The sequence below is a fragment of the Odontesthes bonariensis genome, chromosome 5, assembly GCF_027942865.1.
Source record: "Odontesthes bonariensis isolate fOdoBon6 chromosome 5, fOdoBon6.hap1, whole genome shotgun sequence".
In the NCBI taxonomy this organism is placed as follows: Eukaryota; Metazoa; Chordata; class Actinopteri; order Atheriniformes; family Atherinopsidae; genus Odontesthes; species Odontesthes bonariensis.
The window spans coordinates 3,887,026-3,894,483 of record NC_134510.1 but is presented as its reverse complement, the minus strand read 5'-3'; the positions used below and the strand labels follow the sequence as shown (position 1 = coordinate 3,894,483).

Genomic DNA, 7,458 nt, shown 5'->3' with positions numbered 1-7,458 from the left:
GATTGCTACAGATATGTGTGAGTACAAAGGCAAACAGTACATCGTGATATCGGACTATTACTCACGTTACATAGAAATCTTACATTTGCCAACCACAACAACAGAACAGGTTGTTAAGATGTTAAAATCTACATTTGCAAGATTTGGTATTCCTGACGAGATAGTTAGCGACAACGGCCCACAATACACAAGTGAGGCCTGGAAAGACTTTTGCAGACAGTATGACGTTACGCACATCACATCTAGCCCACACAATCCACAGGGCAACGGACACGCAGAGAGGGCAGTCCAAACTGCAAAACGCATCCTTAAACAGGAAGATCCTCTACTAGCATTGATGTGTTATAGAGCAACACCAACATCTGCCACTGGGATAAGCCTAGCTGAAATGCTCATGGGTAGGAAAATTAAGACCACACTTCCTTCACTTAATAAAAATCTGATCCCGAAGTGGCCTGATAGAGCTCTTATTAGATGTAGAGATGCAGAGGCCAAACAACAGCAGGCATATTACTTTAACAAAAGACATGGGGTTAGAGATTTGCCACTGTTACATCATGGAGATCAGGTCTTGGTGAAACTTGACGGAGACAAGACATGGAAAGGTCCGGCATCTGTCATACAGGAGAGTGGTACACAGCGCTCGTACCAAGTGAACTCGCCACGGGGAGGAGTGGTGAGAAGGAACAGAAGACACCTTCAGGTTGTTCCACCAAGAGCAGAATCACTCTGCTCAGACACTAAGAAAGGGGACTCTGAAACAGGAACTGAACCAAAACACCAGACACTGTGCCATACACGAAGTGACTCAGAGGAGGTTACTACAAACACACCTGAGAGCCAGGTGGTGACTAGGTTTGGCAGAGTGTGTAAACCGGTTGTAAGAATGAACGTGTAACTGTATTATAAGGTGTAATGTAACATCCTGACAAGTGATTAAGGAAACTATCCAACTGTATTCTGAAGAGTGGATAGGAGAATAGAGTGTTTGTTCATGTTTGAAAAAGAAAACAAGCCGTTCAAATGACTGTCAATGTAAGTTGTGAAAAGTGAGTACATTGAGAGTTGCACAGTAAAACACTCATTCTTTATGTGTTAAGATTTTGAGTTAAAGTTAAATTGTTGTTACAACTGTATTACTAAAAGGGGTAATAAGAATTAAGGGGGAGATGTCAAGGTATTGTGTTATGGTTGAACTGACAGCTCGTGCAACCAACCAGAGACCTACAAGCAGTTGTGGGCGTAGTCACATGACTCAAGCAAGTTGGGGAGTCTCTGTATGTTTGAGAATGCATCGGGTCATGTCGAGTGAATAAAGTGAGTTTTGAGCACAAATAAGTGAGTCGGACAATACTTATTTGACAGTGACCAATATAGCCACCTTTCTTTTCTTCTTTTCAGTAACAGGGATCAGCCTTCCATTCATGGAGTCGGTCAGTTTCTTGATCTGTTGACGATCAACTCTCTGTGCAGCAGCAACCACAGCCTCCCAGACACTGTTCAGAGAGGCGTGCTGTTTTCCTTCACTGAATGATTATGTGGAATATGGAAGATGAAAGTACTGGAAGATAATGGAGTCCTACTAGCTTCACGCTTGATTCTGCTAAGATCCTTGGCAGTTAATTTGTGTCTGTCTTTCACGATATGTTTCCTGTGAGCCTGTTGACTATTTGTGACAAAACGTTTGATGGTTCTGTGATCATGCTCCGATATTTTAGTAATTTCAAGAGTGCTGCATCCCTCTGAAAAGTAAAAAATTACAAAAAGTTTCTCAGTCAGTAAAATCACTTTTTTGGCTCATTTTGCCTGAGGAAAAGAAGCTGCCTAATAATTATGTTCACCTTCATATAGGGTGTTGACATCTTTAGGCCACACCCTCCCTCATCACACAGATACACATCACCTGCTATGGTTAAACCCATTACGCATTCAAGTTTATAAAGTCTGGAGTTAGAAAATATGCATAAAAATGATGATTCGGTCAACATACTCACTTGCCTAATAATTGTACACAGTGTAGTGTATGCATATCTGCCTATTTGAAGGTATAAGGAGAAAAGGAGAAGACCCAAACAGGACTCCTTGTCAGGTAGACGGTGCACAAGATAAACTTACCAATGACTAAACCAAAAAAGAAACCAAAGTAATGCCCTAAAAATGCATAAAGAAGAGGTGGCAAACTGAAGGGAAGATTTACAAAATGGTCGAGCTTTGAACAAAGGATGTATGTATTGAGAGACTAATAACGAATAAACAATATGTAAGAGGTAATCGGGCAAAAGAAACCAGGTGTGACGAGGGCAGTAGGACAACTAACTAGAGTGAACAAAGAAACTCTGCAAAGTCTACAAAATAACCGTGGAGCACAGAACATGGAAACAGCGCAAAAACTGACGGATCACCAAACAAAAGTAAAACAAAAGCCAAACTAATACAAAAAAAACAAGAAGAAAGCAGTGGAACATTAAATTAGATAACAAGAACCCAAACCCAAAACCTGCAAGCTGAGACAAATACAACCAGAGAATTCTGCTTGCTGTTTAACTTAACTTTATTTCAGGATAAATATTTTGTCTAACAACACTTACCATCATCAAACACAACAACAATGACTACTATACAATAAAATCTGGCAAAATTCACGTTCATTTTTTGTAAAAATTCTTAAACAAAAGGGAGCATACAGTTAAGAGCAGTGAAGACGGACTCTGTGAAGCTTTGTTTGATTTTCATTGAGTTTTTCATGTATTACTGTAAATAGAAGCCGAAGGTGTGTGACGGACTAGTACCCCTTCAGAACAGGAGGCAGGAAGTACTGCAGTTGGCCATCTGGTTCAATTCAATAAATTCCTATTTATAGAAAAAAAAAAAAGAAAAAAAAACACAATGATGATTACATGAGAGGTCCAGACAGGTTATACTGTGAAAGACCTCCGTCCCTTGATGGATGCACAGGTTAACAGAGCCGGAGATGATGGAAGAGAGATGTTGCGGAGCAGCTCCTTCTACTGGAAACCAGCTGCTCAGGTCAGGGATCAGACTGGGCAGGAGTAGTGCACTGATGCTGTAATGACAGCAGCTCCCTGTAAAACACAAGCAGAGCAGACATCAGTAACCCATTACCAACATCATTCCTCCACCAGCACCTCGCGTTCAGTGATGACACCTTCAGTCTTCCTGAGGCACGCAGAGGATAGATAACTCTTATAGAACCTCGATCTGTTCTGTGCTTCTGTTGTCAATAATTAATTGTTTAGAAACAATTGAGTTTTTTTTTTTTTCCTAAAAGTGTCAGAGGTTATAGGAAGTAATTTATGATTAGGGGTCAATGTCTCAGTTTTAATTAAGTCCAGGCCAGAGTTCAGAGTGCCGGAGATGGAAGCGGTTCATTAATCATCAATGAGCAGGCTGGCCCAGTACATGAAAGGCCAATGCGTATCATTTTTTCTGAATTACCTTTAATAGATGTCCAACAGGAAACATGCGAGTAAGTACAGCTCTTTAGGTATAAAGACCAAACATGTTGGTGTTTGATTATCCGACAAAATGAAGATTGATCAAAACTTTTCAAATCAATCCAGTGCTCTACCATTCTTTTGTCAATAATAAAACAAGATATAAACATTGGCTGGTTCCCAAAAGAAAATGTTGGCCAAGATATACATGCATGGAAATCTGACTGATGGCAGAGTCACATCCATTGTCCAGATTGCCTGGAGAAATACTTTGAGGAAAGAAACTAGAAACCATCTTTGAGAAAGGTTGAAATCTTTTGAGAGATGTTACGCAGATGGAAGTAAGTTGAGCGAGTGACATTATTTATGTGGTACTGGAATGATTGATGACACCCAGACTCTTAAAATGGAGGGAAGGGGAAACTGAGGAGTTCTCAATGGAGACAGAGAAGTTATTTATCTTTGAGAGGGTAGATTCAGTGCCAATGAGAAGACCTTAGTTTTGTCATTGTTAAGTTTAAGAATGTCATGGGAGAACCAGGTTCAGATTTTCCGGAGAGGGAAGTGGGCGGGAGGGAGGAGGTGGGTTCGGTGGACAGGTAGAGCTGGGTGTCATCCATGTAGCAGCAGAGTTGAATGTCATATTAACAGAAAATATTGTCAATATTGTCAGAGGGAGGAGGTAGATAATGAACGGAGAGGTCCAAGTACAGAACCTTGGGATACATCAGAAGAGAGGAGGGATGGTTGGGATGCAAATAATTTGTGTTGGTCCAGCTGAATACGACCAGAGAGATATGATTTAAAGCAGTCCAGATAATCTGTCAACGCGGATGGTGTGGGAGATTGTGTTGTGAGGATATATTCAAGATCATACAAGATAGGAGCTAAACACATACAAATATAAACACAGACTTGTATTTGTAACTTAAGCACAAGTACATGTGAAAAGTAACTTTAAGTTTGGCAAACTGTAAAGGTTCACAATATCCTCTGAACATCGATGTCATGGGAATTTTTTTTCCCCCTTTGTTGCTATGTAAAGACCAGGATGTGGTGTGGTGGTCAGCACTGTCGCCTCCTGGTTCGAATCCTACCTGGGCTCTTACTTTGTACTGTCCCTGTGCATCGGTGGGTTCTCTTCGGCTTCTTTCCACCGTCCAAAAACATACATGTTAAGTTAATTGGTGATTTGAAATGACCCTAGGAGTGGTTGTTTGTCTCCCTGTGGTGGACTGGCGACACATCCAGGGTGTACCCTGCCCTTTGCCCAATGTCAGCTGGGATAGGCTCTGCTCTGCCCCCTCAAATTTGATTAAGCAGGTCTAGAAAATGAATGGAAAGCTACAGTGCTATTAACATGTAGCAAAACATTCTCCCATTCTGTGCTGTGATCCCAGCTTTTCTGATCTAAATCAATCAGTGGGTTTGGGGGTTTTGTTACTTAGCAACAACTTAGCTAACAATAATATAACAGAGTGTCAGCACACAGGTGAACTCTCTCAGCAGACAACATGGACAGAAACTCACAGCCAACAGTTCAACATCTGGGCTGCAGAGATGCTTCTTCTCTACCGCTCTGTCTGCAGTCTCTGTCTGCCCGGATAGTCTTTGAGTAGAGAGCTGATATTTTCCTGCAGCCATGTCTCAATGAAAAAAAATATGGTAACATGCTTTGGGTTATCCATGCTGGGTTAGACTGATGTGCTGAGTCCAGTCTGAAGTGCACTCTGTGAAGTAAAACGGCCACACCCAGGAGGCAGTGACGATTTACTTTAATACGACGATTTAATCAAGGTGAGGCTGCGTTTCAGTTTGATGCTCCTAAAATCTGTAACAGTCTTCCAGAAGATGTGAGACAGGCCTCAACTCTGACCATGTTTAAATCCAGGCTGAAAACAGTTCTATTTAGCTGTGCATATGACACCTGAAAGTATTTTATCTGCACTCTTCACTTTTAAATTAATTCATTAATGATTATTTTTAATGGGTTTTTTATTTTTTATTTTTTATTTCTTTTAATGATTTTATTGCCTTCTTGTGATTTTATGTAGCCTGGGCGAAAGCCGACTGTTGACTCCGTCAAACAGTCTGGAAAAATCCAAGAGGAATCCGTTTCCATGGAGGGTGGGACCTTACTCAGCAACTTAAATTCATTGGAGTTCCCTTAACCAATGAGTAATGTTTAGAAAGGACGTAGGTTATGCGCCGAGGTTCATGCTTGCTCGCGAATCACGCTTCCCACATCCGCTTTCATTAGACCGGTACCATTTGAGAAATCAAACTTTTCCCAAAGCCAGTTGGAAGGAGAGCTACGACATCCTTGCCACTAACAAAATTGACGAGGCATTCCTCTTGCTCTTGTTTTAATTGTGTAATGCTCTCCAGAGTTGAGACAACTTCATAGATAGCTTCTGGCGTTCTTCCGTCGCCATGTTTATTTCCGCTGCGGTTGAACTACAATTATATGGACTACAATGGACTCCGCGCGTGAGTTCTACGTCACCACTCGCAACTGTTTGCTGATTGGCAAAACACTGAGCGAACCGAGGTAGGGGGATTTGGCCAGACTATGTGCGGAGCCAAAATCTTTGGGCGGAAGTACGTAGGATGGCGTCGCCAGGCTAGATTTTATGTAGCTGTAAAGCACTTTGAATTACCTTGTGTATGAATTGTGCTCTATAAATAAAATTGCCTTGCCTTAATCTGAGAGGAGGAGCAGAGTTCTGAGTTCAAGCAGAACATATTTGCATACAAGCCGGGACTTCTTCAGTGTGAGGGCAGAGTTTTGAGAGAGCAGTAGGATATTTGAGTGAGAAAACAAGGAATCCTGTTCCGAAATTGAAAAGCTATGCTCTTGATAAGAGATAGAGATAAACCCACATACAGCTGACCCTGGCACACATTGTATGCACACGCACACTCACACAGCACTCTTTTGTTTGCTTTTATGCGGCTGTTATTTTCATTCATACTGAATGTTGTTCAGACACTCCGGCATAACTGGTGAAGATGATTAAATTGACAGAACTAAGTGAAGAAGAAAAACAAATTTATTTTTCCCAAGGATTTGAGATTTAAGATTTGAGATTTGATTCACTGGCTTCTAAACTCTGGGTGATAAAGAAAGGAAATTACAATTATTTTAGCTGAGCAACACTTTACATACTCGTCCGAAAAATGTGAAGAAAAAGCAGTAAAATCGAACAAAATGAGCAAAAGACTGGTGAAAAAGCTCCCAAAGAACTCCGGCACAAAGACAATAATGCTACTTTACAGACTAACAGATAGCTACTTCAAATAAAATACAACCTAAAATATCAGAGCTGTGTGCCTTTCATTCACTTCATCAGCAATGATCATCAACAAAGTTTCCCAGGGGAGAGAGGAAAACGAGAAAAGACCACCTTGGAGTGAAAGGTAATCACTGAATGTGATGTAGAAAAGGTGAGTATGAGAAGGTGAGAATACATCCAGAGGGAGAAAATCGAGATAGCTGGAGGAAGAGGAAGAGTGATGAGAGCACTATGAAGTTTGACAGGAGAATGAACATGACATCACTGCAGAGCCTGTCCATGAAAAGACCCGAGGCATCCGTCAGATTGGTGATTCTGTGGCCATCTGCACAATGTTCCAATTCTTACCGACTGGAGGGATGCCAGTTTAGGAGGAGAGGAGGTGGATAGCGCTGATTCATGGTAGATAGTTGTCTGAGTGTGCTTAGGGTGTGAGTGGGAGCAGAGGAAGAGAGAAACACACATGCGGAGATAGTTATTTGTAAAGATCGGAGGCCATGGGGTTAACCAGAAAATCCAAACTCTGCCTGCTCATACAGAGAGCACCTGCTTTCACTCACAGTTTTTAAGATCATTTTGATTTTGAAGTGCTGAAACCTCATAGTGTTGTCAGACCTAACGAACAGGTACTAGATAAACAAATATAGCCAAACAGACACTTACATTAAACCAGTGGTTTAATGGTTTTTGACTCCCAAAACTCTCCC

General features: G+C 41.3%; 1 protein-coding gene across 1 annotated transcript in view; it reads right to left on the bottom strand.

Moving 5' to 3' along the window:
- Positions 1-2,561: 2,561 nt before the first annotated feature.
- tsnare1 (T-SNARE Domain Containing 1) overlaps positions 2,562-7,458 on the bottom strand; it is a 380,158-nt gene continuing 375,261 nt past the window's right edge. Inside the window, exon 12 of the mRNA XM_075466546.1 lies at positions 2,562-3,083. The gene's annotated coding sequence lies outside the window, so the exon portion shown is untranslated. The remainder of the gene's footprint in view (positions 3,084-7,458) is intronic.